Consider the following 21,342-nt stretch of genomic DNA (forward strand, 5'->3'; position numbering starts at 1 on the left):
GTTTGCTTAGAATGGAACCCATCCTTTTCTTATGGCTGTGTAGCATTCCATGTTGTATATGTGCCACATTTTCTTTATCCAGTCTATCACTGATGGGCATTTGGGTTGGTTCCAAGTCGTTGCTATTGTGAACAGTGCAGCAATAAACATACATGTGCATGTGTCTTTATAGTAGAATGATTTATAATCCTTTGGGTATATCCCCAGTAATGGGATTGCTGGGTCAAATGGTCAAATGGTATTTCTGGTTCTAGATCCTTGAGGAATATTATGGGCACCATGATGTGTAATAGATCTTTAAAATTTATTCCTCCTAACTGAATCTTTGTATTCTTTGAACAACATCTTCCCATCCCCTTCCATCCCACAGCCTCTGGTAACCACAGTTCTATTTTCTACTTCTAAGAGTTTGACGTTTTTAGATCCTACATATAAGTAAGATCATGCAGTATTTCTATTTGTATGCCTGACTTATTTGTCTTAGCATAATATCCTTTGAGTTCATCCATAAAACAACAGAAACTTATCGTCTCACAGTTCTGCAGGCTAGAAGTCTGAGATTAAAGTATCAGGGGGGTTGGTTTCTTCTGTGAAGGAAGGATCTGTCCCAGGCCTCTCTCCTTGGTGCGAAGACAGCTGTCTCCTGCCGTGACTTTTCCTATCGCCTTCCCTCTATGCTTGCGCCAATATTTTCCCATTTTTCTAAGGACTAGCCATTTGAGATTAGGGTCTCCCACTTCCAATGGCCTAATTTTAACTTGGTTACTTCTCTGAAGACCCTATATCCAAATAAGTTTACATTCTAAGTTACTGGGAGTTAGAATTTCAAAATATGTGGGGAGGAGGGATGCAATTCATTCCGTAACAGGAACCTTGCCCTGGTATCTCTGAGGTTCATTTCTATGACTGATGGTCAGAGGCTGTGTTTGGATTCCGGAGATTTTCTTGAATGTGTGTGCATGTGTGTGTGTGTGACTGCATGTCTGTGCACATGTGTGCATGTGTGTGTGTGCACGTGGACATGCACTAGCTGACTTCTTCCTTAGGGTGGGGTTCCTGGTCAGTCTGTATTCTTCCACAGCTTTCACCCATCTGAAAGCAAATCAGTTTCCTTTTTCAAAATGGAAAAATATCTCTTTCTCCATGTCCTTTTAAACCCTCCTCCCCACTCTCCTTTTCCTTCTTACTGTGTGCCTTAGGCCATTCAGGCTACTATAACAAAATACTATAAACTGTGTAACTCATACACAACAGAAATGTATTTCTTACAGTTCTGGAGGCTAGAAAGCCCAAGATCAGGAAGCCAGCAGATTCCAAGTCTGGTGAAGGCCTCCTTCCTAGTTTATAGATGCTGCCTTCTTACTGTGTCCACACATGGTAGAAGGGACTAGCTCCCTGGGGTCCCTTTTATAAGGGCACTAATCCCATTTGTGACCTAATCACTTCCTCAAAGCCCCCCTCGCAATACCATTACTTTGGGGGTTATGACTTCAACATAGGAATTTGGGGGGACACAAATGTTCAGACCACAGCATCATCTCTTTTCTCTGACTTCCCTCACTTGCATTTATTTATTTATTTATTTATTTATTTATTTATTTATTTATACAGTCTCGCTCTATCACCCAGGCTGGAGTACAGTGGCACGATCTTAGCTTACTGCTACCTCCACCTCCCGGGTTCAAGCAATTCTCATGCTTCAGGGTACTGAGTAGCAGGGACTACATGCATGTGCCACCACGCCCGGCTAATTTTTGCAATATTAGTAGAGGTGGGGTTTCACCATGTTGGCCAGGCTGGTCTTAAACTCCTGACTTCTGATGATCTGCCCGTCTCAGCCTCCCAAAGTGCTGGGATTGCAGGCATAAGCCACCGCACCCAGCCCCCTTACTTATTTTCTAATATATCCACATTGTGCTGTTTGTGTTTTGATTCTTTCACTGTCCCTCATATTCCTTCTTTCATCATCATAATTAATTTTTAAATGTTTTGTTTCTTCATTTACTAACATTACATTCCTATTGGCTCGGATAGTTTTCTTCTGATTTCACTCTCCTTTAAGTATTTTTTTTTTAGTTTTTTATTTTTTACTCCATGGGTCTCAGAAAGACTGAAGAAAGACCTGAAAAATGTTTATTCATTTATGTTACTGGATTGTGAAATTTTTATTCTTTCTACTGGAATGTTGTCTGTCCTAGATTTTAACTATCCAGAGAGTAACCTCCCACCATGTGTAGACTACCCGTTAACAAACGCATTTTGTTGTCAATGGTTTGAAGCCTTGAAGATTTTGAAAAGAAGCTTAAAACAAGTTTAGAAAGAGGATGTTTCGTCCTGAAACTTCACTTGAGTTCACCCATCACTAGAGTTGAAAACATAGATACCACAGACTTGCTTGGCTTCCAGAGGAAGGCTACCTTCATGTCATGATATTATTAGAAGAAAGCAGAACTAATTGTTGGATTTTTCTCATCCATTATTTTACCTCCTGTCTCTCCTTTTTAGCTCCCAAAGCTAGTGTTCCATGATACATTGCTGGTAAATATTTAATTGCCATTCTCAGAAATGTGTTTTGCATTTTCACGTTACCCTCCTCATGGTGATGAAAGACAAGATGGGTAATATATGTGTGCCCATGTCAGTGAGTGTGTACTCTAGGTATTGTCTTTATCATAAAAGATAATATATACATTAGATTTCCTGTAATAGAGAACTTCCTCGCCTGCTTCTTAATGAGAGGTGCTGATGCGAAATGACCCTAGCTTTCCTAAACACACAGCAATCTAATTTGAACCTGTATGCCAATTACAGGCCTCTGTGGAGCACTTTATGGTGCAACAATCACGTCACAATAGGATTAGAACACTATGCCCCAGGACCGCAAGGGAAGCCAGCCCAGGCATAACTGCAGGTTTATTCCTCTAAATTGTCTGTAAACAGCATTGATAGCCACCTTGGTGCCACCTTGGTATTGTTTCTATAAATCCTCCATAGAAACAATCTAAAATGAATAGACAACGAGTCAGTAATGGCCTGTTAGTTCCCAACACAGGGTTGCACCACTGAACTGCCTCATGAATACCACTCACAGGGACTGATCTTGAGTAAACATTCACGAACGGCAGAGCAGACAGACTCTATGACAACAATCAGGTTAGATAGTCTGAGAAATCATTGTGAATGGTGCCTTCCCCCTGATCTTTCCGTGCAAAAATTAGCTTCAGAACTGAACCGTTTTAGTTCTCTTAGTAAGTTTATACAGTCATATACTTTGCACAGTCTCTTCAATTTCAATAAGAATTTGTTTGCAGTTACCTGACAATGCTAACTGCTTTTGACTAATGTAAAGAAAGCTAAAATTGTTATGTCTTGATCATGAGGGCAGGTTTGAAGAAGATGATGAGACATGCAGAAGTCAAGCCACCAAACTGGAAATTAATCACCAGGTTGTGCTGGTAGAGTGGAATTAACTACAGGATGTACAGCAGATGATCATTGTAATGTGGTAATATTAAAGGGCCAATTATATACTCTTGTAAATTAAATCCAAGTAGAGTAAAATTGTGCCATTAAACTCTAAAGAAGTATTAGTTATTTTTCCCAACATAGTATAAAATCCTTGATATCAAACCTCACTTTTTCTTTCATACATAGAAATAAAAGTAAAATATTTCATTTGCCCTGCTGTATTGCTTAATATTTTTCTTCATTTAGGCTATTTACAGACATCCAATGTTTTGTTTTGTTTTTTGTCTGAACAGGCTAAAATAGTTTAGTAAAATAGAGCTACTATTCCATATGTGTTAATGAGCTGCCTAAAACTATTTCTGTGTTCTTTATTTAGTGATGCTGGTTGACTATAAGAAGTATTTTTAATTAGAAGAGAATTTAAGAAAGAATATAATATATTTGGGGGAAAATGACATTCCATATTCCCTAGGCTGTTGTCATTTGGGTCTCTGATGATGGTTAGAGGTTTTTAAGAGCACTCCTCTTAGGTTTGGGTTTAGTGGCTTTTCTACCACCCAGGCAGGGAAATGAATAAAGCTCATTCACTCAGAAGAAAAACTAGTGCCTTCTGTGTGTTAGTTACCACGGTAGACAGAAGGCCAGTTCTACCTCAAGGATGGTACAGACTTTTGGTCATTCAAGAGTTGAGAGCATTTAGTTAATTCAGATTAAAAACAAAAGGAAAAACACAAATGAAAAGCTTATTTCATGCTTGAGAGTGAAAATACAGTTTGGGTTGGAGTGATAACTCAGCTCCTTACTGTCCTGTATGGAAACATGCATGTTTTAACTCAGGCTGCCATAACAAAATACCACAGACAAGGCAGCTTAAACAACAGAAATTTACTTTCTCACAGCTTTGGAGTCTGGAAGTCTGAGTTCAGCGTGCCAACATGGTGGGATTCCAGTAGGGGATCTCTTCCTGGTTTTTTGACTGCCACCTTTTAACTGTGTCCTCCCATGGCCTTTCCTTGGTGTGTGTGCAAGGGGGGAGAAAGTGATCTCACTCTGTTCCTTTTCTAATAAGGCCACCAATGCTATAGGATTAGGAGTCCACCTTTTGGACCTCATTTAAACTTATTTATCTCTTAAAAACCCCATCTCCAAATACAGTCATATTAGGGGTTAGGGCTTCAACATATGAATTTTGGAGAGACGCAACTTAATCCATAGCAGTGTATTATTTATTTCAAACTGTAGGTGAAATTTATTTCAATGGAAGATTTCCAACAGAAGCCAATCATTCATGTATTAAAAATAAGAGGGCTATCGTGTCCCCAAAATAGCACTTAGTTGGAAGTCGAAGATCTGAATTTGAGGGCTGGTTGGGACATTTGTTGGCTGTGTAAAGTTGGGCATTCTAGACCCAACATAGTCAAAGTAGACACCTTAGTCTTACCTTACACACGTACATTTCTTTCACTTAATAATGAACACAATATTCTCCAGCTAAGGTGGAAAACCTGTTTTCATTCATTATTTTCCTTCTGTGAGCCCTAAATTCACTCAGTTGCAATGTCCTGTTGGTTCTATATGCGGCAGATCTTCTCCATCTACCACCCTTGTGTCCCCGCCACCCCCTGCCACCCACGGCCTCTATTGAAGGCTAGTGTGATCTCAGACCAGGCAATAACGGTTTCCTCACATCCTGCTACCAGTCTTTTTCCACAGCTCAGGTGATGTCCTTCCCTATTGAAAAATGTTCAACCAGTTCTCCATTATACAAAGTCTAGACCTGACATCCCAGGTCTTCTAATAGTTGTCTCCAGCTCAGATTCCTCACTTAGGCTCTCACAACTCTTCTTCATACTGCTATCGCCCCAGCAAACTCAGCTCATCACCACTTGATACGCTGTCTTTGCCCCTCCTTGGAGCTTCCATGATTTACCATTGTTGTACTCATTCCCACTGTAATCAGTCAACATTCAACAAATATATGTTAGTGCTGTTTCAGTTCCTGTCTTAGCTGCTGAGGTTGTACAAAGGGATTGGACCTGGTCCTTTCAGAGTTCATTGTCTAGTAAAACAGAGATAGACATGTAAACCAATAGTTACAATTTAATATGGTAGATAAGAGCTCAAAGCTGTAATGCTTGTCATAGCCATCCTCTCAGGTCTGTATCTTACTCATCCAGTCCTAGTCCACATGCTACTTAATCTCTTATTCCCTTCTCTTATTTCCATGGTGCTTATCTGCGCTTTTCTTGTAATCTTAATCACTTTTGTCATATTTTAAATGATTGTGTTCTCAAGTCTTGTTTTTCTCAATTAGACTTTAAGCTTCTCGCAAGCAATATCCATATTCCATATTAACCTTTGTGTTTCCATAGTGCCTAATACAGACTTTTATCTAGTGCTCATGAATGTGCTGAAAAAAATAATTCCTGAATTTGTGAAACCACACAATAAGACAGTGGACCCTTTAAATAAAACCACTTCCTTTGAATAATATGAAAATCTTTGTTGTTTTATCAGGTTTTAGCTTACTAATTTAGTTAAATAAAAGCCTGATTAGAGGTGTAGAAACATGCATTTCAAAATTAATTCCAAAGGTTGAACATTGCATACAAAACAGTACAAGAAACACTAATTATTACTAATATGTTCTAGGCATTAAAAATACATTTGATTATGATATTCTTTGAAGTGCTTCTGGAGAGTATATAAGAAAAATAAAAGACTGGAGGCAAAGTCATATTCATTAAATATATAAAAAAAGGAAATATAACTTTTAACAAATATTTCCCACATTAAAGGAGTGTCAGCCCTTAGGAGTTTTTGTGGTTTTACTTGCAAGTGTTATTCACTTTGTATTTTAAATTAGAATTTTCCCTTGTAAAATCCTTTTCAAAAAAGGAAAAGGTTAATCTATACTCTCAGAAATATAAAATTATTATTTATTACTTGTTTGATACTGTAATAATCGTGAATAAGAACACAGTGAACTGGCACTATTTTTTTGGTAGAGAGACTTAGCATATATTCAAAACATTCTTATTTCATTCAGATAACTGACATAGACTTTCATAGCAACCCAGCTAAACAGTAACATATAATTAAATGGTTTTTAAAAAAATATTTGGCTTTAATACATTAATTAATTAACTAATTTGAGACAGGGTCTCATTCTGTTGTCCACACTAGAGTGCAGTGGTGCAATCTCAGCTAACTGCAGCCTTGACCTCCTGGGCTCAAGTGATTTTCCTGCCCCAGCCTCTGAATAGCTGGAACTACACATGTGTGCCACCATGCCCAGCTAACTCTTTATTTTTTGAGGAGACAGGGTCTCACTATATTTCCCAGGCTGGTCTTGAACTCCTGGACTCAAGTGATTTTCCCACCTCAGCCTCCCAAAGTGCTGGGATTACAGTCCTGGGCCACCGCAACCAGCCTCTCTTTAGCAGACAAAAGAAAAGGGGGTATATATATAGTCAATTTTGCAACTCACAAAATTATTGTAATGCTTAGAAAGGCTAAATTTAGAAGTTTCGAAATTTTAGAAAAACATTTAAACATATGGAAAACATCACTCATAATCCCACTATATAGAAAGATTTAAAATGTTGGCATAAGTCCGCCCAGTCTTGTTTTTTTTTTTCTGTACATTAAAAAAATTGCATAATGAGTTTCATCTTCCTTCCTCTTTTCTGTTTTCTTCTTCAATATTTACTAGTGCTGCAAGGAATAGTAAGAGATGTGGATGTCAGGGACACAATATAAAGAAACTACACAAGGAACTTCACTGGTCTTTCTTTCCTGCCACCTCACACTTGATGTTCTCCAGGCTTCTGTGTTTGACAAACATCTGTGAAAAGTAATGTATGTGCTCAACTCTATGCTGATCTCTAGGTCTAGAATGATAAAACAATGTCCCTGCACTCAAGAATCTTGAGGGACTGTCAAAAATCAAGTGCCATGTGGCCATTCTTGCTTAAGGTCATATGGCAGAGCAGCGCACAGAGGAAGAAGTAGTCAGTTCTTGTGATTTCAGATCATCCTGTGGTCTCACGTGAGCTAAATGATCTCATCTATTTTGTTAAACTCAAAGCTATTTTGTTAATATTTACTTCCCACTTGAGCCAACACTAATGTCCCAAAGTGAGGGAAAAAATTACAGATAATCTAGGTTAAAACATGCTTGGGACTGACTATTCTGAAGGGGACATGATCATAGGACATAACTGCCCTTATTCTTCTAGCTCATGCAGGCTCAAGCACAGGGCTGTTTGATGAACTCAGGTCCCAAGCACAGATAATGGAGAGACATAAATACTTCTTATAATGAAATATACTCATTAGGAATTACAAATGATTTTTTTCAGTGACAATGTTTATCACATATTGTTTATCATTCCTTTTCCTTCTGCCACTTTTATAAGAAACTGATCACACTCTGCAGGGAGGTACTATGTCTTGTTTACCATGTGCTCCTTACCCCATACTAAATGCCCAATATGTATTCGTTGACTTGAATGAAACCAACCTAAATTATAACTGAGTTTTAAAAATGTGACCCATGTTGAAAACTTGGCAATATAAATCTAAGTGTGGAAGTGAAACCATTTCATTTTGAATATTGCAATGACTTTTTTCAGTTCTTTGAGGACAGAGGCTATGTCCTCTTCATCTTTGCATTTTCAGTGGCTAAAATATTACTGAGTGCATAGAGGGTACTTATTTAATGCTCACTGAACTGAGTGAAATAGAATTGAATTTTTTTGCTAGTCTATAGCAAATCATTAGTACCTGGGCAGCCTTCTACTTCATGCAAACCATTTGCAAATCTTTACTGTCTACTCTCCTATTTTTAGAAGAAAGCAAACAAATTGACTATGAAGTAATTTCCTCAGCTTTCCCCCATCTAACCTATTAGATAACTTCTAGATGTGCCTTGTTCTCAGCATCAGCACAGATCTTATCTTGTTATCATTCTTGGATTTTGAGTTTTAAATTATTTACTTTAAGGGAGTAAAATATTTACAGTAATAAAATTATTTGTTGGAAATGAAGGAGGCTCTCACTTACAGAACAAGGATGTAACCCCCCAGACACAAACATAAAAGTCTCACAGGCTGAACTTAGCTGAAAGCCCTGTTGATGAGCTTTAAGGGAATTTGAAACCTGGCATAATAAAATCACACCCCTGAGTTTTGCAGGAATGATTACTGCACTGTAATATGTATTGTACTCAGATACTTAGATTAAAGATATATTTTTATTTTTATTTTGTTATCAATTATGCATACAGAAGAGAAATTTTATTACTAATGGAACCATTGAAATAGATACCTAGAGGAGTGGATGGATCACTTTATTTCTTGTCAGGTTCTATATTAGGCTTTCCAAAGCCCATTAGAGTATTTGTCTACTATTGTTATCGTTGTGGAGTAGTGTACCTGGGGGAAATCTGTAAAGGGGAATGAATAGGCCTGAATTCTATATCTGATTCTGACTTTCCTTGCTGTATATTTGTAGACAAGTAACCTTACACCAGTACCTGGTCCATTCCACAACAGGGGAATACCTCATTTAGATTTTCATACCTAAAACATTACCTTATTTTCAAGTAAACACTATCAGTTTTTTTTAACAGAGGCATAATTTTATCTTCATGTTAGTTATTGGACTGGACATATAGTTGAGAAAATAGAGGTACTTTTTGCTCAAGGCTTAAAAGCTGTGAAATGGTGGAACTGGCATTAATAATTGGCTTTGGAACATTTGTAGCCAAGGTACTTTTCTCTTGCTTTGTAATTGAGCAACTTGAGATTTATGAGTGAATGAAATGCCTAACTTCTGGAAGGACTCAAGATCTGATTTCAAAAGAAATGATTTCAAAACATTTCAGCTCTTGAAAAATCAAATGAAGAATTAGGGTAGTGGTTCTCAGAGTGTGGTCTCCAGACAAACAGCAGCAGCATTACCTGAGAACTGGTAATTGGTAAGAAATTACCTGACAACTGGTAAGAACTGATGTTCTCTGTTCCCACGCAAGACCCACTGCATCAGAAACTCTGGGGGTAAGGTCCAGCAAACTGATTTAACAAGCCTTCCTCTTCTCTAGGTGATTCTGATGGCTGCTCAAATTTCTGAAGCACTGCTAGGCATAGGGAAACACTTTAGACCCTGTAAAAGGGTGAATGTGCTTTAGAATTTCTTATTTCCAGCCGTGTGATGACCAACGTAGAGGTCAACTATGGGAGAAAGTACCACTTTCAGACCCAGATCAGGTCAAAAGCAGGATGGGGCCTTTAAGAACCAGTAGCCCCTGGGGACTCTAGGACCAGCACAGAGCACCCAGCTTTTCTGAGAAATTTCGGGACATTGGAGCTCTTCAGGTTGTACACTTAGCCTTCGCAATTTGAATGTGGAGGCGTTGCTATAATCAGAATCTGGTTTGGGTTGGAAGCTGTTTGGGATTTAATGTTTCTCATCTGAGGTCTAGAAGCAGACTTGCTTCACTTGAAGTTCTCACTAAACAATAACTCACATTGTTCTGGAGTTCTCACATAACAGTAAAGGCATTGAGCTCATTCAAGTCCAAGTATAACAGAGTCACTTTGGGCATTTTTTTTTGCACTTCTTTGAGCTGTGACTTTCCCTAATTGAGAAGTGGGTATATTGATATGTATTTGAAGAAAAGCTTTGAGATTGAAGTTAGAAAATGTTTGTGAACTTACTTCTGAGTTGTAAAGAACTTTAAAAATGTAAGATATGAATGAGTAGAGATGTGGTATGAGTTACTACATCTCAAATAGGATCAGATAGCAACATTTTTGTGGCTTCAAAAGCAGCACCATTTGTTTATTAACATTATTTTGCTTAATAAAGCAGTACTCTTAATTATGGCAAAATTTAGAAATAATTATATGGGATGTGATGAAGCTATTTTCACTTTGAATTAAAAAAAAAATGGGCCCTACACTCTGTCCCTCACTCACCGCCAATGACCTGTCTCACTGTGCACACGCCCTGCTGCAGCCCTGCAGAAATGCTTCAATTACCCACAGTTTTTTTTTTTTTTTTTTTTTTTTTTGCCAAATAAGACTGGTGTCCAGGGTACTGAAGCCTCATCTTCCTCAGGCTGATGCCAAAGATGTAAAATTTGGTGCAGATGCCCAAACCTTAATGCTTCAAGGTGTAGGCCTTTTAGCCAATTCTCTAGCCATTACAATAGGGCCAAAGGGAAGAACAGTTATTATTGAAGAGAGCTGAGGAAGTTCCAAAGTAAAAAAAGATGGTGTGACTTTTGCAAAGTCAATTGACTTAAAGGATAAATATAAAAATATTGGAGCTAAACTTGTTCAAAATGTTGCTAATAACACAAATAAAGAAGCTGGGGATGGTATCACCACTGCTACCATACTGGCATGCTCTACTGCAAAGAAGGCCTTGAGAAGGTTAGCAAAGGTGCTAATCCAGTGGAAATCGGAAGTATGTGAGGTTAGATGTTGATACTGTAATTGCTGAACTTAGGAAGCAGTCTAAACCTGTGACAACCCCTGAAGAAATTGCTCAGGTTGCTACAATTTCTGCAAAGGGAGACAAAAAAAAATTGGTAGCATCATTTCTGGTGCAATGAAAAAGATTGGGAGAAAGGTTGTGCTCACAGTGAAAGATGGAAAAACATTGAATGATGAATTAGAAATTATTGAAGGCATGAAGTTTGATTGAGGCTACATTTTTCCATGCTTATTAATACATCAAAAGGTCAGAAATGTGAATTCCAGGATGCCTATGTTCTACTGAGTGAAAAGAACATTTCTGGTGTCCAGTCCGTTGTACCTGCTCTTGAAATTGCCAGTGCTTACCTTAAGCCTTTGGTCACAATTGCTGAAGATATTGATGAAGAAACGTTAAGTACGCTCATCTTGAATAGGCTAAAAGTTGGTCTTCAGGTTGTAGCAGCCAAAGTTTCAGGTTTTGATGACAGTAGAGCCAGCTTAAAGATATGGCTATTGCTACTGGTAGTGCAGTGTTTGGAGAAGAGGGGTTAACCCTAAATCTTGAATATGCTCAGCCTCATGACTCAGGAAAATTTGGAGAGGTCATTGTGGCCAAAGATGATGCTATGCTATTAAAAGGAAAAGATGACAAGGCTTAAATTGAAAAATGTATTCAAGAAATCATTGAGTAGTTAGATATCACAACTAGTGGATATGAAAAGAAAAAACTGAATGAATATCTGGCAAAATTTTCAGATGGAGTAGCCGTGTTGATGGTTGGTGAGACAAGTGATGTTCAGGTGAAAGACAAGAAAGACAGATTTACCGATGTCCTTAATGCTACAAGAGCTGCTGTTGAAGATGGCATTGTTCTGCTTCAGAGCATTCCAGCCTTGGACTCATTAACTCCAGCTAATGATGATTTTTTTTAAGTGGTATAGAAATTATTAAAAGAACACTCAAAATTCCTTCAATGACCAATGCTAAGAATGCAAGTGTTGAAGGATCTTTGATAGCTGAAAAAATTATGCAAGATTCCTCTGAAGTTGGTTATGATGCTATGATTGGAGATTCTGTGAATATGGTAGAAAAAGGAATCATTGACCCAACAAACATTGTGAGAACTGCTTTACTGCATGCTGCTGAGGTGGCCTCTCTGTTACCTACCGCAGAAGTTGTAGTCATAGAAATTCCTAAAAAAGAGAACCCTGGAATGAGTGCAATAGGTGGAATGGGAGATGGTTTGTTCTAATTCCTAGAATAGTGCTTTACCTTTGTTATTGAACTGTGACAGGAAGCTCAAAACAGTGTTCCTCAACAATAACTTTAGAAGTCAGGTGAAGAAAATGACTGAAGAGAAGGCTGGCTGAAATTTAAGAAAATCACCATAACCATCAGTTACTGGTTTCAGTTGACAATATATAATAATTTACTCCCGTCATTGCCCATGCCTACAGATAATTTATTTTGTATTTTTGAATGAAAAAACATTTGTACATTCTTGATATTGGGTTCAAGAGCCATGAACCAATATAGTGCTTTCAACCTAAATCACTGAGACGTTTTTACAGCCATTCTATGAAAATCAGGATTTTAGTGCTTGCCATCACCAGATGAGAAGAAGCAGCCTTTCTGTGGAGAGTAAGAAAAATTGTGTACAAAGTAGAGAAATATCCAATTTTGTGACAGCCTTTGTGTAATAAAAATTAGTTTAAAATTTTAAATAATGCAGCCTGAAGATATTTTTAAATTCCCCAAATTGGCTCTCATGCAAAAAGGCTTATTCAGTACTTTTAAGGACCATTTGAATTATGGGTAAAGGATTATGTTAGATGCTGAGTGAGTTTTTAAGACATAGTAGTAGACATTTGCTCACTGCCCACCATAGCCAGCTGACAATTAGGTAAGAGGGGCAACTCTCCTGGAGCACTTGAGTCTAGAAGAAAAGAGTGGCCGGAAAAAGATGTCCTAGAAAAATGGATATTAAGCAAACACCTGAAGAGAGAATCCTTTGTTTGTATTCCTGAGATGGTAATCTGTGAGTCTGCTGTGAATATAAGCTGGGTACACTGCCAAAGAACAGGGCGAAAGGAGTAGTAGCCTTATTTCTGTTCTAGCTCACTAGAAATTAAGAAGATGTCTCAGGTCAAAAAATAAAAATAAATGAACCAGTAAATAAGCTGTAAAGTTCAAGAGTATGAAGAGCAGTTTAAAGTCAGTAACACTAGGTGGCAAATATGAGAGGGAAAAAGGCTGATTGTTAATTGGAGTTCGGAGTTCTAAAAACTTCTATTACAAAATAGGTTCAGGGAGTGAGAACATCAGCAAGATGGAGAAATAGAACTCTCCAATGCTTGTTCCCTGAAGAAACATTAATGCAAACAACTATCCACACACGGAAATATCTTTCCAAGTGCTAAGGAAACCTGGTGAAGGACAATAGTGTCTGGATGTAGCACAGAAAGAAAAGACGCATTGAGGAGAGTAGGATGGACATTAGCCACATTGCCCATTCTTCAACCCTGGACAGCACAGCATGGAGACAGATACTGCCTAGGAGAGGAACAAGGAAGTGAGCACAGGACTGTGCCTCAGACTCCAAAACCAGACCCTCCTCAGTAAAATCTAGCACTGATCTGACTCCATGGCCTCAGACTTTAGGCCCCTACCCAAGGACTGGGCCTCCAGGCCAGCACTAGAACCAGGCAAGATCCCCCACCAGGCTCTAGGCCTTCCCAGTGGACTTGGTCTCCAGGCTGCCCCACAGCCAACCTGATTTCAACTCCAGGGTCCACACCACCCCTAACAGTGAAGTGGCCCCCATGGCCCCAGGCTTCAGGCTGACCTCAGCACCAGACCAACCCTTGCAGTCCTAGTCATCAGACTGGCACACCCAGACCCAGCTTCCAGGCCAGCTCCTGTAGGTCCTCACTCCAGCAGACCCAGGGTTCAGGCTGCCCCAATAGATTCCAGCATCTGACCAACCCCCCATGGACCAAGGCTCCAGGACAGCCCCTGTATACCCAGGTAAGTGGCTATTCCCAAGGCCCCAAGACCTAGGGCAGCCCTCATGGGCCTATCCTCTAGGCCAACACCTGCATACCCAGGCTCCAGGCAAACACTAGTGGACATAGGCTCCAGGCCAGTACCAGAGTCTAATGCACTAAACCAACACCTGCAATCCTAGGCTCCAGACTGTGTCCTGTGGACCCAGGCTTCATACCAACTACAGCACTGAGAAAACCCCAAGTGCCAGGCTGGTCCCTGTGGTCCCAGGCTTCAGATGACCCAGAGTCTAGGGCTGTACCACAGATCCAGGGCCCAAGCTCACCCCAGTAGACCCCAGTACCAGGCTAGACCACATGGACTGAGGCTGCAAGATTACCCATGAAGACCAAAGTTCTAGGCCAGCAACTGTGGGTCCATAGCCCAAACCCATCCCCACAGACTCGAGCTCCAGGCCCACTCCAACACTGAGCCAGCCTCCATGGACTCAGGCTCCAGGTCTATTCCAGTGCAAGATCAGCCCCCATGGATCCAGGCTTTATGCCCAATCCGCAGACCCAGGCACCAGGTTGCCTACTTGCTGACCCAGGCACCACACCAGCCTATCTCAGGACTCCAACAGCAAGCTTACCTTCAGATTATGCCAAATGGCCTGCCCAGAATCTCTAGGCAGGCTGCCTGGAGCAGCTTTTCCACACAAAGCCAGTCTGCAAAGACTGGAATAAGTCCTCACTTTCTGAATGTGCAGTCATCCATGTAAGGTAACGAAAACACAAAAAACCAAGAAGATATAACAAAACCAAAGAACACACCAAACAATAATCTCTTAGTAGCTGACCCACAAGAAATAAAGATATATGGACTGCCTGACAAAATATTCAAAACAACTTTTTTAAGGAACATAGGACAACTTCAATAAATACTTAAAAATCTTCAATAAGATCAGGAAAACAATAAAGTACCAATACTAAAAATTAACAGAGAAATTTAAGTTATTTAAAAAAATAGTAATTCTGGAGCTGGAAATACAATGAATAAAATGAATAATGCAATAGTGAGCATTAATAGCAAAATTGATCAAGTGGAAGAAAGAACCTATGATTCTGAAGACCGGTTATTAGAAAATATAAAGTCAGAGAAGAAAAAAGAAGGAAAAGGAATGAAGTAAGATTATAAGATTGATGAGCAAATGTTTGGGTTATAGGAGTTTGTGAAGGAGAAGAGAAAGATAAAGAATTAAAATGTTTATTTAAAGAAATATTAGCAGGAAACTTTCCAAGTTTGGAGAAAGATATAAATATCTAGGTACAGAAATGTCAAAATTCTCTAATCAGATTCAATCCAAACAAGATTACACCAAGACATAATAAAATAAAGCTGTCAAAACTCAAGGAAAGAAAGAGGATCCTGAAAGTATCAAGATAAAAGAAGCAAATAACATATAAGGAAGTTCTAGTACACATAGGAGTTAATTTCTCAGCAGAGGTGTTACAGGCCAGGAGAGAGTGGGATGATACATTAAAAGTGCTGGAAAGAATAAAAAACTGCCTAGTAAGAATACTGTATCTGAAAAAGGTGTGGTTCAGAAATAAAGGAGAGAGAAAGAGTTTCCCAGAGAACAAAGGCTGAGTGAGTTCAGTCACACCAGAACTGTTTACAAGAAATGCTAAAAGAAGCACATCAGCCTGAAAAAAAAAGGATACTAAAGAGTAACACAAAAACAGCTGAAAGTATAAAACTCACTGAAAAAAGTATATACACAAATTCAGAACACTTTAATACTGTAAAGGTGATGTTTAAATCATTTACATATTTACTATAAAGATGAAAACACAAGACTATTAAAAATAATGGCTATAGTGATTCATTGTGGTATATACAACATAAGAACATGTAAATTACAACATCAAAAATTTATTTTATTTTTTTACTTAACATTTTTCTTTTTTTTATTATACTTTAAGTTTTAGGGTACATATGCACAACATGCAGGTTTATTACATATATATACATGTGCCATGTTGGTGTGCTGCACCCATTAACACGTCATTTAACATTAGGTATATCTCCTAATGCTATCCCTCCCCTCTCCCTCCACCCCACAACAGTCCCCGGTGTGTGATGTTCCCCTTCCTGTGTCCATGTGTTCTCATTGTTCAATTCCCATCTATGAATGAGAACATGCGGTGTTTGGTTTTTTGTCCTTGGGATAGTTTGCTGAGAATGATGGTTTCCAGCTTCATCCATGTCCCTACAAAGGACATGAATTCATCCTTTTTTATGGCCGCATAGTATTCCATGGTGTATATGTGCCACATTTTCTTAATCCAGTCTATCATTGTTGGACATTTAGGTTGGTTCCAAGTCTTTGCTATTGTGAATAGTGCCACAATAAACATACGTGTGCATGTGTCTTTATAGCAGCATGATTTATAATCCTTCGGATATATACCCGGTAATGGGATGGCTGGGTCAAATGGTATTTCTAGTTCTAGATCCTTGAGGAATCGCCACACTGTCTTCCACAGTGGATGAGCTAGATTACAGTCCCACCAACAGAGTGAAAGTGTTCCTATTTCTCCACATCCTCTCCAGCACCTGTTGTTTCCTGATTTTTTAATGATCGCCATTCTAACTGGTGTGAGATGGTATCTCACTGAGGTTTTGATTTGCATTTCTCTGATGGCCAGTAATGATGAGCATTTTTTCATATGTCTATTGGCTGCATAAATGTCTTCTTTTGAGAAGTGTCTGTTCATATCCTTCACCCACTTGTTAATACGGTTGTTTCTTTTTCTCTTGTAAATTTGTTTGAGTTCATTGTAGATTCTGGATATTAGCCCCTTGTCAGATGAGTAGATTGCAAAAATTTTCTCCCATTCTGTAGGTTGCCTGTTCACTCTGATGGTAGTTCCTTTTGCCCTGCAGAAGCTCTTTAGTTTAAGTGGATCCCATTTGTCAATTTTGACTTCTTTTGCCATTACTTTTGGTGTTTTAGACATGAAGTCCTTGCCCATGCCTATGTCATGAGTGGTACTGCCTAGGTTTTCTTCTAGGGTTTTTATGGTTTTAGGTCTAACATTTAAGTCTTTAATCCGTCTTGAATTAATTTTTGTATAAAGTGTAAGGAAGGGATCAAGTTTCAGCTTTCTACATATGGCTAGCCAGTTTTCCCAGCACCATTTATTAAATAGGGAATCCTATCCCCATTGCTTGTTTTTATCAGGTTTGTCAAAGATCAGATACTTGTGGATATGTGGCATTATTTCTGAGGGCTCTGTTGTGTTCCATTGGTCTATATCTCTGTTTTGGTACCAGTACCGTGCTGCTTTGGTTACTGTAGCCTTGTAGTATAGTTTGAAGTCAGGTAGCGTGATGCCTCCAGCTTTGTTCTTTTGGCTTAGGATTGACTTGGCAATGCAGGCTCTTTTTTGGTTCCATATGAACTTTAAAGTAGATTTTTCCAATTCTGTGAAGAAAGTCATTGGTAGCTTGATGGGGACGGCATTGAATCTATAAATTACCTTGGGCAGTATGGCCATTTTCACAATATTGATTCTTCCTATCCATGAGCATGGAATGTTCTTCCATTTGTTTGTGTCCTCTTTTATTTCATTGAGCAGTGGTTTGTAGTTCTCCTTGAAGAGGTCCTTCACATCCCTTGTAAGTTGGATTCCTAGGTATTTTATTCTCTTTGAAGCAATTGTGAATGGGAGTTCACTCATGATTTGGCTCTCTGCCTGTTATTGGTGTAGAGGAATGCTTGTGATTTTTGCACATTGATTTTGTATCCTGAGACTTTGCTGAAGTTGCTTATCAGCTTAAGGAGACTTTGGGCTGAGACAATGGGGTTTTCTAGATATACAATTATGTCATCTGCAAACAGGGACAATTTGACTTCCTCTTTTCCTAATTGAATACCTTTATTTCTTTCTCCTGCCTGATTGCCCTGGCCAGAACTTCCAACACTATGTTGAATAGGAGTGGTGAGAGAAGGCATCCCTGTCTTGTGCCAGTTTTCAGAGGGAATGCTTCCAGTTTTTGCCCATTCAGTATGATATTGGCTGTGGGTTTGTCATAAATAACTCTTACTATTTTGAGATACATCCCATCAATACCTAATTTATTGAGAGTTTTTAGCATGAAGGGCTGTGGAATTTTGTCAAAGGCCTTTTCGGCATCTATTGAGATAATCATGTGGTTTTTGTCATTGGTTCTGTTTATATGCTGGATTACATTTATTGATTTGCGTATGTTGAACCAGACTTGCATCCCAGGGATGAAGCCAACTTAATCATGGTGGATAAGCTTTTTGATGTGCTGCTGGATTTGGTTTGCCAGTATTTTATTGAGGATTTTTGCATCGATGTTCATCAGGGATATTGGTCTAAAATTATCTTTTTTTGTTGTGTCTGTGCCAGGTTTTGGTTTCAGGATGATGCTGGCCTCATAAAATGAATTAGGGAGGATTCCCTCTTTTTCTATTGATTGGAATAGTTTCAGAAGGAATGGTACCAGCTCCTCCTTGTACCTCTGGTAGAATTCAGCTGTGAATCCATCTGGTCCTGGACTTTCTTTGGTTGGTAAGCTGTTAATTATTGCCTCAATTTCAGAGCCTGTTATTGGTCTATTCAGAGATTCAACTTCTTCCTGGTTTAGTCTTGGGTGGGTGTATGTGTTGAGGAATTTATCCATTTCTTCTAGATTTTCTAGTTTATTTGCATAGAGGTGTTTATAGTATTCTCTGATGGTAGTTTGTATTTCTGTGGGATCGGTGGTGATATCCGCTTTATCATTTTTTATTGGGTCTATTTGATTCTTCTCTCTTTTCTTCTTTATTAGTCTTGCTAGCAGTCTATCAATTTTGTTGGTCTTTTTCAAAAAACCAGCTCCTGGATTCATTGATTCTTTGAAGAGTTCTTTGTGTCTCTATTTCCTTCAGTTCTACTCTGATCTTAGATATTTCTTGCCCTCTGCTAGCTTTTGAATGTGTTTGCTCTTGCCTCTCTAGTTCTTTTAATTGTGATGTTAGGGTGTCAATTTTAGATCTTTCCTGCTTTCTCTTGTGGGTATTTAGTGCTATAAATTTCCCTCTACACACTGCTTTGAATGCGTCCCAGAGATTCTGGTATGTTTTGTCTCTGTTCTCATTGATTTCAAAGAACATCTTTATTTCTGCCTTCATTTCGTTATGTACCCAGTAGTCATTCAGGAACAGGTTGTTCAGTTTCCATGTAGTTGAGCAGTTTTGAGTGAGTTTCTTAATCCTCAGTTCTAGTTTGATTGCCCTGTGGTTTGAGAGACAGTTTGTTATAATTTATGTCCTTTTACATTTGCTGAGGAGTGCTTTACTTCCAACTATGTGGTCAATTTTGGAATAGGTGTGGTGTGGTGCTGAAAAGAATGCATATTCTGTTGATTTGGGGTGGAGAGTTCTGTGTACATGTCCATTAGGTCCGCTTGGTGCAGAGCTGAATTCAATTCCTGGATATCCTTGTTAACTTTCTGTCTCATTGATCTGTCTAATGTTAACAGTGGGGTGTTAAAGTCTCCTATTATTATTGTGTGGGAGTCTAAGTCTCTTTGTAGGTCTCTAAGTACTTTATGAGTCTGGGTTCTCCTGTATTGGGTGCATATATATTTAGGATAGTTAGCTCTTCTTGAATTGATCTCTTTACCATTATGTAATGACCTTTGTCTCTTTTGATCTTTGTTGGTTTAAAGTCTGTTTTGTCAGAGACTAGGATTGCAACCCCTGCCTTTTTTCATTTTCCAATTGCTTGGTAGATCTTCCTCCATCCCTTTATTTCGAGGCTATGTGTGTCTGCACGTGAGATAGGTTTCCTGAATACAGCACACTGGTGGGTCTTGACTCTTTATCCAATTTGCCAGTCTGTGTCTTTTAATTGGAGCATTTAGCCCCATTTACATTTAAGGTTAATATTGTTATGTGTGAATTTGATCCTGTCATTATGATGTTAGCTGGTTATTTTGCTCGTTAGTTGATGCAGTTTCTTCCTAGCCTCGATGGTCTTTACAATTTGGTATGTTTTTGCAGTGGCTGATACCTGTTGTTCCTTTCCATATTTAGTGCTTCCTTCATGAGCTCTTTTAGGTCAGGCCTGTTGGTGACAAAATCTCTCAGCATTAGCTTGTCTGTAAAGGATTTTATTTCTCCTTCACTTATGAAGATTAGTTTGGCTGGATATGAAATTCTGGGTTGAAAATTCTTTTCATTAAGAATGTTGAATATTGGCCCCCTCTCTCTTCTGGCTTGTAGAGTTTCTGCCGAGAGATCAGCTGTTAGTCTGATGGGCTTCCCTTTGTGGGTAACCTGACCTTTCTCTCTGGCTGCCCTTAACACTTTTTCATTCATTTCAACTTTGGTGAATCTGATAATTATGTTTCTTGGAGTTGCTCTTCTCGAGGAGTATCTTTGTGGCGTTCTCTATATTTCCTGAATTTGAATGTTGCCCTGCCTTTCTAGATTGGGGAAGTCCTCCTGGATAATATCCTGCAGAGTATCTTCCGACTTGGTTCCATTCTCCCCGTCACTTTCAGGTACACCGGTCAGACATAGATTTGGTCTTTCCACATAGTCCCATATTTCTTTTAGGTTTTGTTCATTTCTTTTTATTCTTTTTTTCTCTAAGCTTCTCTTCTTGCTTCATTTCATTCATTTCATCTTCCATCACTGATACCCTTTCTTCCAGTTGATCATATCGGCTACTGAGGCTTGTGCATTCATCACATAGTTCTTGTGCCATGGTTTTCAGCTCCATCAGGTCCTTTAAGGACTTCTCTGCATTGGTTATTCTAGTTAGCCATTCGTCTAATCTTTTTTCAAGGTTTTTAACTTCTTTACCATGGGTTCCAACTTCCTCCTTTAGCTCGGAGCAGTTTGATTGTCTGAAGCCTTCTTCTTTCAACTCATCAAAGTCATTCTCTGTCCAGCTTTGTTCCATTGCTGGTGAGGAGCTGCATTCCTTTGAGGGAGGAGAGGCACTCCGATTTTTAGAATTTTCAGTTTTTCTGCTTTTTTTTTCCCCCATCTTTGTGGTTTTATCTACCTTTGGTCTTTGATGATGATGACGTACAGATGGGTTTTGGTGTGGATGTCCTTTCTGTGTGTTAGTTTTACTTCTAACAGTCAGGACCCTCAGCTGCAGGTCTTTCGGAGTTTGCTGGAGGTCCACTCCAGACCCTGTTTGCCTGGGTATCAGCAGTGGCGGCTGCAGAACAGCGGATATTGGTGAAAGGCAAGTGTTGCTGCCTGATCGTTCCTCTGGAAGTTTTGTCTCAGAGGAGTACCCGGCTGTGTGAAGTGTCTGTCTGCCCCTACTGGGGGGTGCCTCCCAGTTAGGCTACTCAGGGGTCAGGG

The 21,342-nt window shown here is 39.1% G+C and overlaps 1 long non-coding RNA gene and 1 pseudogene across 1 annotated transcript; both read left to right on the forward strand.

Annotated features, from left to right (window-relative positions):
* The first annotated feature begins 3,031 nt into the window (after window positions 1-3,031).
* On the forward strand, window positions 3,032-3,528 carry LOC134757079 (uncharacterized). The gene is made up of 2 exons (XR_010130684.1): window positions 3,032-3,153; window positions 3,386-3,528. It is a non-coding gene; the product is annotated as an uncharacterized lncRNA (long non-coding RNA).
* A 6,973-nt stretch (window positions 3,529-10,501) lies between these two features.
* LOC101147198 (60 kDa heat shock protein, mitochondrial-like) lies at window positions 10,502-12,207 on the forward strand (annotated as a pseudogene).
* Window positions 12,208-21,342: the final 9,135 nt, after the last annotated feature.

The sequence above is a fragment of the Gorilla gorilla genome, chromosome 14, assembly GCF_029281585.2.
Source record: "Gorilla gorilla gorilla isolate KB3781 chromosome 14, NHGRI_mGorGor1-v2.1_pri, whole genome shotgun sequence".
Lineage (NCBI taxonomy): Eukaryota > Metazoa > Chordata > Mammalia > Primates > Hominidae > Gorilla > Gorilla gorilla.